The 18978-nt window shown below is 42.5% G+C and overlaps 1 long non-coding RNA gene across 1 annotated transcript in view; it reads left to right on the top strand.

Moving 5' to 3' along the window:
* Window positions 1-564: 564 nt before the first annotated feature.
* The window catches only part of LOC132532988 (uncharacterized), a 56618-nt gene continuing 38204 nt past the window's right edge, over window positions 565-18978 (top strand). The window contains exons 1-2 of the long non-coding RNA XR_009544883.1: window positions 565-645; window positions 10286-10398. This is a non-coding gene — a long non-coding RNA (uncharacterized LOC132532988). The remainder of the gene's footprint in view (window positions 646-10285; window positions 10399-18978) is intronic.

Here is an 18978-nt window from a genome sequence, read left to right as displayed (position 1 = left end):
AAGAGAGGGGAAGAGGAAGATAGACACTTGCAGACCTGCTTCACCACTTGCAGAGTGACCCCCCTGCAGGTGGGGAGCTGGTGGGATCCTTATGCCAGTCCCTATGCTTTGCACTATGTGCGCTTAACCCGGTCCACTACCACCTGTCCCCCACACCAACCATGTTTCTTAAAAGATAAATGGTGAGAAACAAAGAAATGTTGTGCCCAGAAGTTTGAGTCCTGATCTCACACAAGGAAGACCAGAATCACATACAATAGCAAGATCCTTTCCTTTATTAGCTAGCTTAAGCTTGGGTGTAAGCTTGGGCCGCCGACACCCTTCCACACAAGGGGAGAGTCTGCGTCAACGACCTCTCAACATTCTTGCTCTCTGCTTTTTATAGTACATGGAGCAAGAGCAGTTGGTTACAGTTTAAGGGCTGTAACAAGGAACAGTTGGTTTCAGTTTAACAGTCTTTAACAAGTAACAGTTGGTTTCAGTTTAACGGTTTCTAACCTCCACAAGAAAGGTAGAGAGGGAGGGAGAGAGAGACAGAGAAAGAGAAGGAGAGATACTGAAGCTACTCTGCTCCACTTCTCATGAAGCTTTTCACCTGCAGGACCTCCTATGTCATGGGACTCGAACCCTGGGTCCTTGTGCATGGTAACATGTGAGCCCTAATGGGCGAGCTACTCCTGGTCTTCTGTATTTTATATTAATTAATTAATTAATTATTTACCAGAGCACTGCTCAGCTCTGGCTTTTGGTGGTTCAGGGGATCGAACCTGGGACTTTGGGGTCTCAGGCATGAGTGTCTCTTTGCAGAACCATTATGCTATCTATTACCTGCCCCTTCTGTATTTGATGTTTAGATTGTTTGTTTGCTTTCTAGCTAGAGAACTTGTCAGCTCTGGCTTACAGTGGTGGTGGTGGGGTGGACCTGGGACTTTGGGGACTCAGGCATGAAAGTTTTTTTTTTTTTTGTATAGCCATTATTCTATCTCTTCACCGATTATACATTTAAAACATAACCTCCAATTGCAGTAATTGTGTGACACCCAGTCTGATGGTGGCTTCCATTTAGAAGCTGGTGAGTTATAGCATACACTGAGCCTCTAAGAATCTCTGGGCTAAACATGCTGGCAGGTACATAGCAGATACTCACACACTGCACTGTGCCTCCTCTGAGTTACCTGCCATCACCTGGAAAGCAGCTTTTGAATGCTCAGCTTATAGATGGAAAGCAGTCAATTGCTTCCTGGTAGTGGCAGGTTTAACAAGTTTATTCTGTCTGCTGTTGCTCTTCTCCTCCTCCTTGTCCTCTACCTCCTTGTCCTCCTCATCCTTGTCTTCATCCTCCTCCTCCTCTTCCTCTTTCTCATCCTTTTCCATCTTCTCTGGAGAGTCTGCAGTCCTTGCCTCTTCAAGAAACTGCATTTGGTAGTAGTAAACAGGCCTTTGGCAAAATGGGTCTTTTATCCAGCTCAAGTGTGTTCTGCACTTGTAGCAGAAATGAAGATGGAAAAGGAAAGTGAGACACCTGGTATGAACTACTGACTAGGCAAGGATCAAGTCTTGGAGACTATGCTGGGTTAGGGGAGTGGTAAGGTGGGGCTTTTCTATGGAGGGAAATCTAGTTCTGCCTGTCAAAATCCCACATGTACATTTCACTTTTAGAAGTGCAGACATGTGCTGATAAGGTATCAGTACTTATTTACTGATAAAATAATGTCTCTAGGATCCATTTATGGATGCTAAAGTCTTTCTTTTCTCTTTTTTCTTTCTTTCTTTCTATTTTTAATTGATTTTTTATTTAAGAAAGGATAAATTAACAAAACCATAGGGTAGGAGGCGTACAACACCACACAATTCCCACCACCCAATCTCCATATCCCATCCCCTCCCCTGATAGCTTTCCCATTCTCTATCCCTCTGGGAGCATGGACACAGGGTCGTTGTGGGTTGCAGAAGGTGGAAGGTCTGGCTTCTGTAATTGCTTCCCCGCTGAACATGAACGTTGACTGGTCAGTCCATACTCCCAGTCCATACTCCCAGTCTCTCTTTCCCTAGTAGGATGGGTCTCTGGGGAACTGGAGGTCCAGGACACATTGGTGGGGTCTTCAGTCCAGGGAAGCCTGGCTGGCATCCGGCTGGCATTTGGAACCTGGTGGCTGAAAAGAGAGAGTTAACATACAAAGCCAAACAAATTGTTGAGCAATAATGGACCCAAAGCTTGGAATAGTGGAGAGGAAGTGTTAGGGGGATACTCACTGCAAACTCTAGTGTACTTCTGCTTTCAGGTATATATTTTGCAGTAGTTTATGGATACGTGTGAACATATGTTCTCTCTCTCACAGAAACTGGTGTATATCTAGGTTTTGGGACTTTGTTAGAAAGTGAACCACCTGGGATGGAATTAGAGTATACTATGAAAGGAAAGGTCTCACCCAAGTAATGAAGCTGAAGGGTTGTCATTCCACACCTAAAGTCGCTGGACACAGTCTGAAGTGAAGCATGTTGAGGTGGCAATCGTTGCGTTGATTAGGTTGTGATCGGCAGATGCAATATTATTTGATATGGATTGGGAGAGGCATACGGGAAAGTGGGCCCTATCCAAAGGTTCCAGGACTCGGGGAAGTAGAGGCTCTATAGTGGGGATGTGAGGTTCCTGCTGTCTTAGGGTTCAAAAAGACAATGGATAGTTAATGTTATCATCACATTATTTGGTAATTGGGTTAACTTTGAAAAATCCTTTTGTTAGGGTTTGCTGTACAGTACCCAGTATCTTGTATATAGCTGTGCTATTGGTTGCTTCTGATCTACTTGGTCTAGGCTTTTGAGAGAGTCTGCATATCAGTTACACAGCCTATATATTAAAAAGACTCAGTCTGTGTTTTAAAAAACTTTGAGACATACAATTAATTTTCCCCCTCTCATATTAATTAACTAGTGATTTATATGACTACATTTTACTAGGAGTGTACATAAACACCATTCCCACCACCAAAAGACTGTGACCCATCCCCCTCCCACCCACTCCCACCTCCCACTGGCCCAGGAAGCTGCATGTCTACCCCTCACCACAGGGTTTTTACTTTGGTGCCCTACTTACAATTTGGTCAGTTCTTGCTTGTAGTTTCCCTTTCAGATCTTCTTACTCAACTTCTGTTGATGAGTGGGATCATCCCATACTCATCTTTATCTTTCTGACTTAGCTCACTTAACACAATTCCTTCTAGCTCTGTCCAAGATGGGTCAGAGAAGGTGGGTTCATTGTTCTTGATAGCTGCATAGTATTCCATTGTGTATATATACAACAGCTTTCTCAGCTACTCATCTGTTGTTGGGCACCTGGGTTGCTTCCAGGTTTTAGCTATTATGAATTGCGCTGCTATGAACATAGGAGTACACACCTCTTTTTGGTTGGGTGTTATGGAGTCCTTGGGGTATAACCCCAGGAGAGGAATTACTGGATCATATGGAAGGTCCATGTCTAGCCTTCTGAGAGTTTTCCAGACTGCTCTCCACAGAGGCTGTACCAATTTACATTCCACCAGCAATGTAAAAGGGTTCCTCTGTCCCCACAACCTCTCCAGCATTTGTTGCTGCTGTCCTTTTTGATGTATGCCATTCTTACAGGAGTGAGGTGGTATCTTAGTGTTGTCTTAATTTGCATTTCTCTGACAATCAGTGACCTTGAGTAGTTTCTCATATGTTTGTTAGCCTTTTGGATCTCCTCTGATGTGAATGTTTTGTTCATATCCTCTGCCCATTTTTGGATGGGGTCATTTGATTTTTTGGTGCTAATTTTGCTGAGCTCTTTATATATTTTGGTGATTAGTTTCTTGTCTGATGTCTGGCATGTGAAGATCTTCTCTCATTCTGTGAGGGGGCTCTCTGTTTGTTTAATAGTTTCTTTGGATTCTCTGGATTTCTGTGGTGTCAGTTGTGATATCTCCTCTATCATTTACAATTCTATTAATTTGAGTCTTCTTCTTTTTTTTTTTTTAGTGAGTCTGGCTAGGGGTTTGTCAGTCTTATTTAATTTTTCAAATAACCAACATTTGATTTCATTGATCTTTTGTATGGTTCTCTTATTTTTGATGTTGTTTATTTCTGCTAATTTTAGTGATTTCTATCATTATAATTGCCTTAGAGTTCCTTTGTTCCTCTTCCTCTAGGTCCTTAAGATGTGCAGTAAGGTCTTTTATTTGGGCTTTTTCTTGTTTTTTAATACATGACTCTATGGCTATGAGTTTCCCTCTTAGAACTGCTTTAGCTGTTTCCCAAATACTTTGATAGCTTGTGTCTTCATTTTCATTTGTTTCCAGGAACATTTCAATTTCTTGCTTGAGTTTCTCTCTGACCCAGTGGCTCTTATTGTTTAGTTCCCAAATTCTCTGTCTTTTAGTAATTTCCTGTTTGTTGTTAAATGTTAGCTTTACTCCACTGTGGTCTGAGAAGGTACTTGGGATGATTTCAATGCTCTTGAATTTGTTGATGCTGTCTTTTTGGCTTAACATGTGGTCTATTCTTGAGTATGTGTTGTGTGGATTTGAAAAGAATGTGTATTTGAGTTTTTGGGGTAAAGAACTCTGAAAATGTTCAGGAGGTCTAGTCTGTCCATCTCTTCATTTAATTCTCTTGTTTCTTTATTGATTCTATGCTTCATTGATCTGTCTAAGTGTGAGAGTGGGTGTTAAAGCCTCCCACTGTTATTGTATTACTATTGATGTATTTTTGTATTTCTTTCAGTAGGTGTTTGATATATTTAGATGGTCCCTCATTGGGTGCATAGATGTTAATAATTGTTAAGTCTTCTTGGCTGATTGATCCTATAATCATTGTGTAATGGCCTTGCCTATCTTTTTTTTACATTGTTTAATTTAGAGATAAGAATGGCTGTTCCTGCCCTTTTTTGTGCCTTTTTTTTTGTATGATAGTTTTCCACCTTTTATTTAAGTCTGTGTTTGTCTTGTTGGGTCAGGTGGGATTCTTGCAAGCAGCATATGGTTGGGTTATGTTTTCTGATCCATTCTCCCACTCTGTGCCTTTTAATGGGTGAGTTTAAGTGATTGACATTTGTTGATATTATGGATTTAATGTATTGTAGTGCCATTATTCAACAATTTTTTAATTTGCTCTGATATATGCTAAGTATTATGGTGATGTTCTTTTTTATAAGAGGTCTTTTAGAACCTCTTTCAGGGCAGGTTTGGTGATGGTTGCCTCCTTTAACTGTTGTTTGTCTGAGAAGGTTTTGATCACTCCATCTAGTTTGAATGAAAGTCTAGCAGGATATATTATCCTTGGTTGAAACCCTTTTTCATTCAGGGCTCAATAGATATCTTGCCATTATCTTCTGGCTTTTAGAGTTTGAGTGGAGTGCTGATAATCTTATGGGTTTCCCCCTGTATGTGACTTTTTGTTTTTCTCTTGCAGCCTGTAGGATTCTTACTTCTTTTCATTGTAACTATGATATGTCTTGGTGTCTTCAGGTCTGGGTTGATTCTGTTTGGGACTCTCTGGGCCTCTTGAGTCTTAGTGTCATTTTTGTTGTTTACATCTGGGAATTTTTCTTTTATTATTTCCTCTAGAATGTTTACTTTCCCTTCCTCTCTTTCTTCCTCTGGTAGGCCAATGATACGAATGTTACTTCTTTTGAGATCATCCCATATGTGTCTGTTGTTGTTTTCAGTGCCTCTCAATCTTTTTTTGGACTCTTTTTCCTCTATCTTAGTTTTCTTTAGCTCATTCTCTGTCTGGCTAATTCTGTTTTCTGCCTCTGTTAGCCTGCTTTCCCTTCCCTCAGCTTCTTTCTTCAGTTCAGTTATAGTATTAGCTTGTTCTGCTAATTGTCCTTTTAGTTCACTTATTTCAGCTTTCAGGTCTCTGACTACCTTGAGGTAGCTAGTATTTTCCTTGATGGTCTCATCTGTTGTTTCCCTAATTCTGATAGCCCTTTCCTCCATAGTTGTCTTCATTTCTGTGATTATTAAATTTACTATTGCTTGCATACTTTTCTTATCTATGTTTACTTCTGACTGATTTGGAGTTTCTTCTGGAATCATGTCTTGATTCATTGTGGTAGCAGTTTTATCTGCTGTTGATTTAACCATTTTTTTTACTGATGTGTTTTTTATTTTACTGTTCTGTTGTTCTTCAGCTGTTGTGTTTTGAGTATAAGCCATCCTGTGCTAAACACCTTTACGACAAATGCAGTCACCAACCTCAGAAATTACAACAATAGTAACTGAAGCAAGGATTGATGCAGTTTAACCAATACCAGTTAGCCAAATAACACCTCCAATCCAAGAAAAAATATTAACCAAATCTAAATGAATGAGAAAGAGAAAGGAAAAAAGTTAAAGCAAGAATAGATAATTATGCAAATCTACTGTCCACTGTAAACTCTAGGGGTAGCAAGAGGAGAAAGGGAAGTATAGAAGAGAAATACACAGAGAGAGTCCACTCTGAGTCAGAATTCTTTCCCAAAATAATTCACAAGTGAGTATCAGTGAATTCAGAAAACAGAAGAAGGAGGAGGGAAGAAAAGAATATAAGAACAAGAAAAAAAAAAAAGCAGTGAATGGAATAGGAAAGAGGTTTTTTTTTTTTTTTAATTTGCTAGGAGGAGGAAAAAAGGGGGAGTGGATGGAAGAGGTAGAATGAGACAAGTTCCTCTCACAAGGGACAGGACAGCCAGTCACCTAGCAATGGAATAAACAATAACAGTTAATTTTGGTCAACCTGAATAAGGGGGGGAGAGAGACATGCATATATATAATAGTAATAATAAAATAAAATAGAATAAAAAACCCTAACAGTCACTCTGCAGCTTGGCGGGCTCAGCATTAGCTCAGAAAATGGAGGAAAAAGAAAGGAAATCTTAGGATTTTTCCTGAAGTGCACCCCTCCCCCCACCCCAAAACCAGACCCCAAGGGTTGGAGAGATGCTACTAGTAGGCTCCCCATTGAGCTTTTTCTTTACCAAGATTCCTGGCTCAACAGGGGTGTCATTCCAATTCTTTTCCTATTTGACTTCCTTCTCTCTCTCTCTCTCTCTCTCTCTCTCTCTTTCTTCCATAAGTGGAAGGAGCTCTAGTTGAGTAACAAACTATCTGACCAATCAGAGCCTCACCCCTGCCTGGGAAAGACTACCTGGAGGTTTTTTACAATTGGCTGTCTTTGCTCAGGCCACCTACACCTTTCTGAGCCACACTTGTCACCACTCTCATTTTCTGTGCTGCAATTTCCTTCCCATATGCCTGGGGAACATGTGTTCTGGTGTGGTGCAGCAATATAAGTGTCCCCCTTAGGTACTTCCTGTCATTTTTGCCCTCAACACTTCTACTCTTTGGCTATTGTGAGTAGTGGAACTATGAACTTAGGGGTGCCCATGTCCCTTTGAATTAGTGTTTGCAGAGGCATAATATTACTGAAATAACCTTTGGAGTCCCCCCAAATGATGTAACTATCACTCTGAGGACACTGAGATGAAGGGTTAAATGACAGCCCCAGCGTCTACTGGGATTTGCTATCAGTTCCTCTGACACTCTGAACTATTCCTTTCCCACCTCAGCTGTTTTCTATGTTACTCCTCTGAGTTGCAGTTTCACACTGGGACTCCCATACAGGGTGGCAGTGGAAATGGGGTAAATTTCTTTCTTTTTTTCTTTCTTTCTTTCTTTCTTTCTTTCTTTCTTTCTTTCTTTCTTTCTTTCTTTTTCTTTTTTTTTTTTTTGACACCAGGCTTATCACTGGATGCCTGCATGACTTTAGCATTCTGGGGAGGGGGGGTGTGCGCGTATTTTTTTTTTCTCTTTTCTTTCTTATAGATGGAGGTAATAGAGACAAAGAGAGAAAGAGAGACACTGCAACATTGCTTCACCACTCGAGAAGTGTCCCTCCTGCAAGTGCCTCCATGTGGTGACTCGGGGCTGAATCCTTGCAGATGGCAACATGTGCACTCTACAAGCTGCTACCTGCTGCCCACTGATAAAGTTATTTATTTTTAATAAGCTTTATTTTTAATATCATTTTATTGGGGAGAGATGATGGTTTATAGTACAGTTATTGACACTTGGGTAAAGCTGGACTCCAGATCAGATCAGTGGGGCTTACAGTCAACAATATTTATATATTTCCCCATATTTGGGAGCTGCTCTCTTCCCTGATCCAGCTTTCTAGTCCTTTTTCTAACTATGACACCATCTCTCCAGACAATAGCCTAGGTCCTCCTGTATATTAGATGTCAGGCTCAGGCAAAAACTAGTAAAGTCATGCCCCCCTTGGAATATACCTAAAATAGACCTACTAGTTTTTTTCCAAAATGGGGACCCCAGGTATTTATCTGCAATATTCTTGCCTTTAGGTTCATGATTAGTCAGAAATTTGTTTTGCTTTATATCTTACCTCTTTTTCAGCCAATAGGTTCCAGATGCTACCATGATGCCAACCTGCCTTCCCTGTGCAGGCTACCCTACCAATGTGTCCTAGAGCCCTACCTCTCCAGATCCCTGCCCCACTAGGGAAAGAGAGAAACTGGCTGGGAGTATGGATTGATCTTCCAATGCCCATGTTCAGTGGGGAAGCAATTACAGAAGCCAGACCTTCCACCTTCTGTACCCCATAATGATCCTGGGTCCATACTTCCAGAGGGATAAAGAATAGGAAAGCTATCAGGGGAAGGAATGGGATACAGAGTTCTGGTGGTGGGAATTATGTGGAAATATACCCTGTTTATCCTATAGTCTTGTCAATATAAAATTTTTTTACAAAGTTAAAAAAAACTCTCATCTCACCATGACAGGTGTCTGCAGAGCACGCTACCCTCCAATAGAGGTCCTTTTGGGTCCTTTCCACCATCATGTACAGGACCCCAAAGACCCAACCATCCTCCCCTCACCACAACCCTCTTCTTACCCTCATTCTTCAGAGTCCTTTGCTTTGGTGCAATGCACCAAAGTAGTCCATGTTTTACTTTGTGTTTCCTCTTTCTGTTCTTATTTCTTCAGTTCTGCCTATGAGTGAGATCATTCATTATTTCTCTATTTGGCTTATCTCACTTAACATAATTCCTTCAAGCTCCATCCAAGAGGAGGGGAAGGAAATGACTTCATCATTCTTAACCATGGGGTAGTACTTCATCGTGTATATAGGCCACAACTTTCCCAGCCACTTATCTTTTATTGGATATTTGGTTGCTTCTAAATTTGAGCTATTACAAATTACGCTGCTATGAGCATAGGTATACACAGATCTCTTTAGATGAGTGTGTTTTTCCCTTTTGATAAATCCTCAGGAGAGGAATTACTAAGCTATAGTGTGCGTGTGTGTGTGTGTGTGTGTGTGTGTGTGTGTGTGTGTGTGTATGTGTGTGTGTGGAGAGAGAGAGAGAGAGAGAGAGAGAGAGAGAGAGAGAGAGAGAATGAGTTCCACTCAACTCTGGAGAGAGAGAATGAGCTCCACTCAGCTCTGGCATATAGTGTTGCTGAGGCTTGAACTTGGGACCTCTGGGTCTCATGCTGCCGCTGCAGTATCTCCCCAGCTTTGAACCTGGAGACCATAAAGTCCCTTCCTAGTCTGAATCTGTAGTCTCCCTTCTGGCTGGCATCTGGATGCCCATTTCTGCTGGTCTTCTGAGGGTGTGTGTGTGTGGTTCAGGACAAATGCTCAGTGCATGGATGCCAGCAGCCTGGCCATTTACTGAGAGAGATCCTTCAGAGTAGAAAGGGGTTATGCAAATACTCAGCATAAAGTGGCTATGAAGTCATGCCTTCCATATGGGAAGCCAGAAGTAGAGGTTTTCTCAGCCACACCCACAGTCCCAGGTCAAGGGCACATCAATCACCTACCTCACCCTCAGAAACCAGCCTGTCCTCACCAGGAGCATCTGGGAGGAGCTGTTGGCTGCCCCTTGCTGCTCTGTCCTTGGTTCCTAGTCTCTGGGGTCCCTGGTCTTTGGTCTCTGGTCTCTGCACTGAGGGAACCAGGCCAGGCTTTCTATTCTAGAGCACTTTCCTGATGCAGCTCAGCTTTGGAAAACAAACAGATAAACAAACAAAAACCAAACCAAATCAAAACAAAAAACTCCAGTTCCCCTTTTCTTTCTTCTTCCTTTTTAAAAATGTGTTTTCTGGGCTTTCCAAACCCAGGGGTATTTTGAGGGAAACATAGTCCATATGTTTCTGATTTACTTGCATTAAATTGCCAGAAGTTTCTTTTGTAAAAATCTATTTCACGTCTGGGAAACCTTTTCAGCCTGTTTTTTTTTTCTTTTTCCTTTTTTCTCTTCTTAAAGCCTTTTAGCCTAGATCTTCACACTCAAAAGGAAGCAGAGAATTGCAACAGTTATTAGGATATAATTGAGACCAGAGAACTCTGCCTTTGTTGCCCGAGCATTTCTGGAGAAAGGTAAGGTGAGAAGGACTCTGTGTGAGAGTCGATTGCCTCCTTACTCACTTCACATTTCACATGTGGACTCCCTCCCCAGTGACTAACAGCTTTCTTCAAAGCACCATATGCAAACTTTTGCTTTTCTAGTTAAGTTCATCTTGGCTACATGTCCCCAGTCCATTTCCTATCCAGAAATCTCTGCATGCAAGTGGGCTATACATCTGATCCAGTGCCTCTGTTTATTTATTCTTCACTTGGAAGAGAGAGTGACAAACTCAAGGGAAAAATACATTTACAAAGGACTTGCAAGCCATTCTGTGAACCCCCATATGACAAGAATTCTTCTGGTTATTATTAGCAATGAATGTCAGAGTATGGAAGAGTGGTTGGGAGATTTGAAAGGGTGGGAGAAAGATTGGGGAAAGAGAAAAAGGGAAACCCATTTAAGGTTCAGGGAAAGCAAATTATAGGTGACCCACTCTAAGGAGACATCAGCGTAAAAAGTTAAAACTCCCCCTTCCCTCTGCCCGCCATTTCTATAGCACTGCTCAGCTCTTGCTTATGGTGGGACTAGGGACTGGACCTGAGACTTTTGGTGCCTCAGGTTTTGCATAACCATTATGTTATCTCCCCAGCCCTAAAACTCTGTTTTTGTAGTTACCTGAATTCCTAATCTGGAAGCATGGATGCAAGACACAAGCTTGTGTGAAAACTGGGGGGGGGGGGGTCTCTTAAAAAGTCAGAGACCTTCCTCTCTCCCCAACCCCCTGTTTCAGCCGGGGACTGAGCTAAGGTCACTGTTATTACTTATGTGAATGCTCAGTGTTCACTGGGTTTTTCTGTTTGTTCTTTAAGCATCACAACATTTCCACAGAGAGAAATTTTGATGTTGGAACCTAACTTTTCACTCTCCTCCTTTTGCAAAATTGAAGGCTTCTGAAAGATGCATGTGTGTGTGTGTGTGTGTGTGTGTGTGTGTGTGTGTGTGTGTGTAAGTGTTCCAGAACTTACCACCCGAGAAAGTAGAGAGAAATATATGACAGGCAGAGACAAATGACAAAGTATCTGGGAATGAGCACCGACTTTCAAAGGAGGGATGATAGATGTGAAATCAGGGGTTGTCTTTGAACTCCCACAATGCACACAATTTGACAAAATGCACCTAGAGAGGGAGCTCAGTCTGTTAGAGGCACCAGCTTCCTGGGGCCCCAGGTTTAGTTCCCAGCACCATCCAAAGCTGTGCAGTGCTCTGGTGCTCTGGTTACACTCATTCTGTGTCACTTTCTCTGAATGAATAATAAGCCTTGAAAAAAAGGGAGGGGAATACAGTGGCAGACCTGGTTGGACATATACATTACCATGTACAAGGACCTGCATTAAAATCTCTGGTCCTTACATGCAGAAGGGAAGCTTCAAGAGTGGTGAAGCAGTGCTACAGGTATCTCTCATTCTCTATCATTTTCTGTCTCCCCATCTCTCTCAATTTATCCCTGTCCTATGATATAATATTATTATAACAATGACCCGCCTTGACTGGTGAGATCCTCTTGTAGGTACCAAGGCCCAGTGATAACCCTGATGGCAATAAAAAGTAAAAGAAAATAAAGGAAAAAAAGGGGGGGTTTATGTGATGGGGAAGATAAAGAAAGGAGAGTGACAGGGATGGTTCCTTCCAGGATGTTTCTTTATTCCTCCCTCCTTACCTTCCTTCTTTCCTTCTTCCAGGGTTATCATGGTGCCTTAGTGACTGCATGATACCATTGCTCCTGGCAGAATTCTATTTTCTTTTTTGTTTAGATAGAGGGTAAAAGACACACAGGGAGAAATAGAGAGGGAGATAGAAGGAAAGACAACTATAGCACTGCTTCACCACTCATGAAGCCCCCCCTCCTCCCACAAGTGGGAACCAGGGGCTTGAACCTGGGTCCTCACACATGACAACTTGAGTCCTCTACTAGATGAGCCAGTGCTTGCCCTGGATAGTCTGGTTTTCAGTGGGACAGCTTGATGTTGCCTTCTTCCTATGAAGAAAGGTTTCTAGCAACCTTCTAGGGAAATGATCATATCTATTAGTCTTTAGAGGAATCATGTCCTTGTGATCAAACCAGCCTCTCCATAATCCTACAAGCAAGTATTTAAATTTTGCAGCTGAAGAAACTGAGACCCAGAGATATGAAGAGGGCATCAGTCTCTTGTGTCCACACAGCTTGTTAGTGCTAACCCAGGTCTTAAAGCAAGGTCAGCTGAGTCCTCTCCATTGGGGTGAATCCTAATAAGTATCCTGTCCTCAGATACACAGAAGATACAAAGACTTGCATGCTTTTATAACTGGTTATTTTAGACTTTATTATTTTTCACATATGTAAACTTGACAGCTAATTGCATATCACCAGCAATTATTGTACAACATTTCAATCTAAATCTCATACCTTGAACTAGTACAAAATTAGAGATTCCTGTCCTAAACCTCACTCCAAATACACCAAGATTCTACTCATTTTCTTGCCTAATTCAAGGGTTTGTTTGTTTGTTTATTTTTGCCATCAGGGTTATCACTGGGGCTCAGTGCCTGCACCACAAATACACCACTCACAGTGACCATTTTTTCCTTTGCTTTCTATTTGATAGGACAGAGAGAAATTGAGAGGAGAGTGAGGAGACAGAGAGGGAGAGAAATCTTCCTCTCTTGCTGGTGGGGACCGGGGGCTTGAATCCAGGTCCTTGTGCATGGTACTATGTGTGCTCAACCAGGTGTGCCACTGCCTGACCCTTAGCATTTATTTTTAAAGACTAGAAACTGTGTTTTCTTGCCATCTAAATTAAAGGAATATAAATCAAATGAAACTTAAAATTTTCTTCTCAAAATGATTCTACAAATACTTGGTTTACTGACTCACATCTATAATCCAGCAGGTTTGAGCGTGGTTCTGCCACAGTTTAACTAGGTAAATTTATACATAATCTCACTATTATTTATTTATTTATTTATTTATTTATTTACCAGAGTACTGCTCAGCTCTGGTTTATGCTAGTACGGGGAATTGAACCTGGGACTGTGGGGCCTCAGGCATGAAAGTCTTTTTGTGGGAGCTGAGCAGTAGCGCAGTGGTACACATGGTGCAAAGCACAAGGACCAGCCTAAGGATTCTGGTTCAAGCCCCTGGCTCCCCATCTGCAGGGGAGTCGCTTCATAAGCGGTGAAGAAGGTCTGCAGGTGTCTATCTTTCTCTCCCCCTCTCTGTCTTCCCCTCCTCTCTTCATTTCTCTCTGTCCTATCTAACAATGACAACATCAATAACAATAACTACAACAACAATGAAGAACAACAAGGACAACAAAAAAGAAAATAAACATATAAAAATTTTTTTAAAAAGACAGTCTTTTTGCATAACAATTATGCTATCTACTCCTGCCCCATTTCACTATTTATTTGCCACTTGCTGGGTGCCTGCAAGATAAATCTATAGCTCCTGGCAATCATTTAATTAATTAATTAATTCATTCATTCATTCTTTCTTCCCTCTTTCCTTCTCCTCTTCCTCCTTCTTCTGGTAGAGACAGAGAAAGAGAGACACCTGCAGCACTGCTTCACATCTTATAAAACTTTCCTCCTAGAGATGGAGACTGAGAACTTAGATCCCAGGTCCTTGCACATGGTAACGTGTACTTTTCTGGATGCACCATTGTCGTATGCTTTACATTAGATTGTTCTAGCCCTCCCCCGCCAAGAGAATTGGGTGAGTCCTATTAATTTGGCGGGCCTGCTTGGCCCCACCCCAAAAAAAACCCCGAGAGAGGGTTCCTGAGTCGGAGAGTTCCTGAGTTCCAGAGTGAAAGAGTTCCTGAGTTCCTGAGTTCGAGAGTTTCAGGGTTACAGAGTAAGAGAGAGTTCCAGTGTGCCAGAGTTTCAGAGGGTTCCCCAGTATGAGAGTTCCAGAGTTCCAGAGTTGGAGAGTTCCGGAGTTCGAGAGTTCGAGAGTAAGAGAGGGTGCTTGTGCCGCCGCAAAGAGACAGCAGAGTTCTGTTTGGTGATTAGTTTGTCTTAGTTTGTGAATCGTTGTTCCTGAATAAAGAAATACAGCTTCCCTGCCCAGCCGTTGTCTCTGTGTCTCTGTTACCCGCCCGTGAAGCTAGCCCGGCCTGGCAAGAGCCTTAAGAATTTTAACAACAACCATCACCTGACCCTTCATTTCATTATTTGAAGAAGGCATTATGTGGATGCCCCTTCCTTCCTTCCTCACTCCTTCCCTTCTTTCCTCCCTCCTTTCCTTCCTCCGTCCCTCCCTTCTTCCCTCCCTCCCTTCCTTTCTATTCTTCTCTCCTTTTTTCCTTTTATAGTGCCACAGGACCTCACCCATGTGCAAGTTCATAGCTCTGGGTTGACTCTTTCATTTAGCTACAGACATAGGGAGACTGAAACAGAAAGAAAATGAGAGACTCCACAGCTCCAGAGCTTCTCCCAGTGCTATGACACCTCTTGTATAGTTCTGGGGTTTGAACCTGCAAAGTACAGGCCTTGCCTGGTGAATTATCTCTCTGACCTCTAGGTAGAAACATTCTTTTCTTTCTAACACTCTATGATCATACCCCTAAGCAGACATTTTTTTCTTTTGTTTCCTTTGGGATAAACGCAGGAAGAAAAAAAAATTTTCAGTTGATAATCCAGAAAGCTTGTGACTCTAATGTTTGATGGAGAAACAGAAAAGCAATTACTCCAGGAAAACAGATCACAACATTTTCTGAAAACTTCACTGGGGGCCTGTGTTGACAGTGGAATCCCATTGTTCTCTGCGGGTGCAACATGGAGTGTTTCACTTGTGAGGTTGTTTTGACATAGTGAAACGAACATGTTATTGAATTCTCAACACAGGCATTTCCCCATGCAGTGCTCAGCTCAAAACCTCCTCACAGAGCAGTTCCAGACTGATTCCATATACGGGGCTGGCCGGGGTGTGTGTGTGTGTAAACACTGTCCTCGTGCAGCTTACGTACAGGGACACAGTGCTCAGCTTTATTCTACCACACGAGATGCAGCTCAAGACACAATATAGAACCAAACCACTTTCTGGAAACAGAGAATCACCACGGACTCCTTCTGAGTTTAGGTCACATCTACAGTCATTATACTGACCTAGTTTTCATTAGCCAGTGATCTTAGTGTATATCTTATTTATTTATTTATTTATTTATTTATTACTGGATAGAGACAGAGAAATTGTGAGGGGAGAGGGAGATAGAGAGGGAAAGAGACAGAGAGATGCCTACAGCCCTTCTTCATCACTTGTGAAGCTTTCCCCCTGCAGGTGGGGGCCAGGGCCTTGAATCTGGGTCCTTGCGCACTATAATGTGTGTGCTTAACCAGGTGTGCCATTGCCTGGCCCTGTGCATGTGTTCTTTATTTTAGGAGTATTTATTTATTTTATTTGATAGAACATAGAAACTGAGAGAGGAAGGGAAGATAGAGAGGGAGAGAGAAAGAGAGACACCTGCAGCCCTGCTTCATCACTCATGAAGCTTCCCTCTTCTAGGTGGGGACTGGGGGATTGAACCTAGTTTTCTCACACATGGCAATGTGTGCACTCAGTCAGATGCACCACCACAGGCCTGCCCCCCTCTAGTGCATACCTTACTGTGTGCTAAGATCTGGAGTGGTCATTTGTCAAAATCTTTTGCACAATTGCCACCCTTCTCTCTTAATTTATCAGGGTCTTTGCTCTGGCTGGGTGAGGCCAATAGAATGTCTCTTATCAGAACAAACAAATCTGAGAAATTCCTTACAACTTCTTTCTGTGCTTGAATGGAAGTCAAAAATGAAGATTCTGAGGGGTTGGGGGGTTGGGAAGTGCACAGCAAAGCTCAGGAAAGTAGAGATTCAAAGTCAAGCCCTAGGGCCAGGTGGTCATGCACCCATTGAGAACACATTAGGAGAGGAAGCTTCATGATTGGTGAAACAGTGCTGCAGATGTCTCTTTCCCTCTCTATTCCCTCTTTCCTCTCAATTTCTCTGTCTCCACTTTGTAAATAAATAAAACATTAGAAAGACAACAACAACAGCAAAGCTAAGTCCTAATGCTACTGTTTCTCTAGCAGAAAATGAAAACAGGAAGCAGATGATAGAATTTTGGAGAAAAAAACAAGTGTGTGTGTGTGTGTGTGTGTGTGTGTGTGTGTGTGATTGCAGTCATGGCTATGGCCCTTTGGACTCTTCACTTCAACACATGCAGACTTGCTTAGAAACTTCTTTGGAGGACATAGTGGAAAGAATGCACGTTTTAGAGCCAGCTGAGTTTCAATTTCCAGCTCCTCCACACCCTAACTCTCTGACCTTGAGGAGGTTCCCAGACAGGGCCAAGATCTGGACTCTTCATCATAATGTGAGAAAACAGATGCACAGATGTGACTGTGCTCAGCACTTTGTCCAAGCTCAAGAAACACTTCTGCTCCTGAGTCTCTGTGTCTGTTTACAAGAGGCCTTAGCTATCACTTGGTGTTTTAAGCTTGCTTTTTACATGTGGCCATGGGGCTGCCCAATGTTTTATAACTTTGCTTGTGTCTCTGGCCCATTACTAAAAGTCTTGGCTCATGTTTGGCTCCTATTAACTCTTTAATTTCCCCCAAAGTCAAATCTCACATGCTTTTATGCTGCTGCTGTTTCTCCTCCTCCTTCTCTTCTTTCCTCATCCTTCTTTCCTTTCTTTCTTTCTTCCTTCCTTCTCCTCCCTCTTCTTTTTTCCTCCCCTCTCTTCTTCCTTTTCTCCTCTTCCTGCACTTCCTCTTCCTCTTCTTGTTGTTTCTGGGGCTTCACTGTTCTGGGATGAGTTTTTTTTTTTTTTCATGTAGAAACAGGAAGATATTGTGGGGGAAAAACCACAGCATCAAATCTTTTCAATGCAGTGGGGACCAGGTTCGAACTTGGGTCACACACATGACAATCTTTTTATGCTTATTCTTTCTCCTCCTTGACTTTACTTCTTGCTTGCTTAACACTGCCACACTTAAGATGTCCTCTGACTCCTTCTCTTCCAACCTGAGCTTTAGTATTACTGCCCCTGCCATGCACAGCTGTCTAGTTGGTTCTGGGTAAAAGGTAATAGGTAATTCTAGGTGTTTGCCAGTTGCTAGGTATTGTGATAAGTGCATGCCACCCCTGGACTTCCCTAGTATGATCCCACTGTCCCTGGATGAGGCAGTGATTTATTACTCACATCTGAAAATCAGGTACCAAAGACTTGAAGAGGTTGAGAAATCTGGGCTGAGCAATTGGCAGAACCAGGATTAACCTCTACTCCCGGGGGGGGGGGGGGGGCTCAAAATAATTTAAAAAAAAGAAGAAGAAAAACAAAAACAGGGCTGGCAAGATAAATCATCTGGCTGGTGCACCTGCTTTGCCATACCTGTGACCTAGGTCCAAGCCTGGATCCCACCAGACTAGAGGGAAGCTTTGGTGTTGTGGCATCTTTCCATCTCTCTCAATCTGCTTGAAAAGCTATCTTGGAGTTGTGAAGCCCTGGTGAAAATGAAAACAACCACAGGGAGTTCAAACGGGTGCTCAGCTGCTCTTTTAGAACTTCGTGGCCTTTGGACTTAATAGAAACAGCTAGCCTGGCCCAGAGGACACACTTCTTCCTCCATGATGAGAAAAATCAGTAGCAGAAGCCACTCAGCCAAAACATCCAGTAGCTTTGAGCAGGAAGCAATTAGGTCTTTAATCCGTTATGGTCACTTGAAGAGTCATTTGGAAAGGAGCAAACTTTAGGGCAGTTTCAGTGATCTAGGTGTTCTTGTTTGTCCCCCTTCATGTCTGTGTGTGCCCTCTAGAGTGACAAGCTGGGGTTTTTCTCTATCCTATATGGATGATTGCAGACCCTCTAGGGGCTCTTGGGTCTCTCAGATGGTGGGGTTCAGTGGGGACAGGTAAGTGGAAGACCCACAGTGGTGACAAGAAGAGCTCCTTTCTCTGCTGGTCCTAGGTGACATCACCTTCTCATGACTTCATTTTTCCAGCCCTGGAGGTGCTGGCATGGACGTAGGTGGTGATGGTGGTGGGGGTTTGATGGCTGGTTGAGAAATATCAGGGGTAAGGTGGAGTCAGTTGGTGTTTAAATTAAAAAAAAATATTCAAAAAGAGCAAGCAAGGAAGAGGATGCCCTTTCTTCCTTTCTTTTATTTTTCTTTTATGATAGAGGCAGAGAGAAATAGAGGTCCATGGCAGGGAGGGAAAAAGAAGGAGAGAAAGGGAGACACCTGCAGTACTTCTTTACTGTTCATGAATCTTCCTCTCTTGCAGGTGGGAGCTGGTAACACCTGGTTTAGTACACACATTCCTATGCACAAGGACCTGGGATTCTAGCCCCTGGTCTCCACCTGAGGAGGTGGGGGAGCTTCACGAGTGGTGATGCAGTGCTGCAGTTATCTATCTATCTATCTATCTATCTATCTATCTATCTATCTATCTATCTATCTATTCATCTTATATCTATCTTTCTCTATCTCTCCCTCCCATCTCAGTTTCCCTCTGTCTCTGTCAAATAAATAAACAAATAAATAGCAAAAAGAACAAAAGTCTTTGCAGTTGGGCTAGCTGGAGATTTTCAGGAA

The sequence above is a fragment of the Erinaceus europaeus genome, chromosome 15 (assembly GCF_950295315.1).
Source record: "Erinaceus europaeus chromosome 15, mEriEur2.1, whole genome shotgun sequence".
NCBI classification, from domain to species: Eukaryota; Metazoa; Chordata; class Mammalia; order Eulipotyphla; family Erinaceidae; genus Erinaceus; species Erinaceus europaeus.
This window is presented reverse-complemented; position numbering and strand designations above follow the sequence as displayed.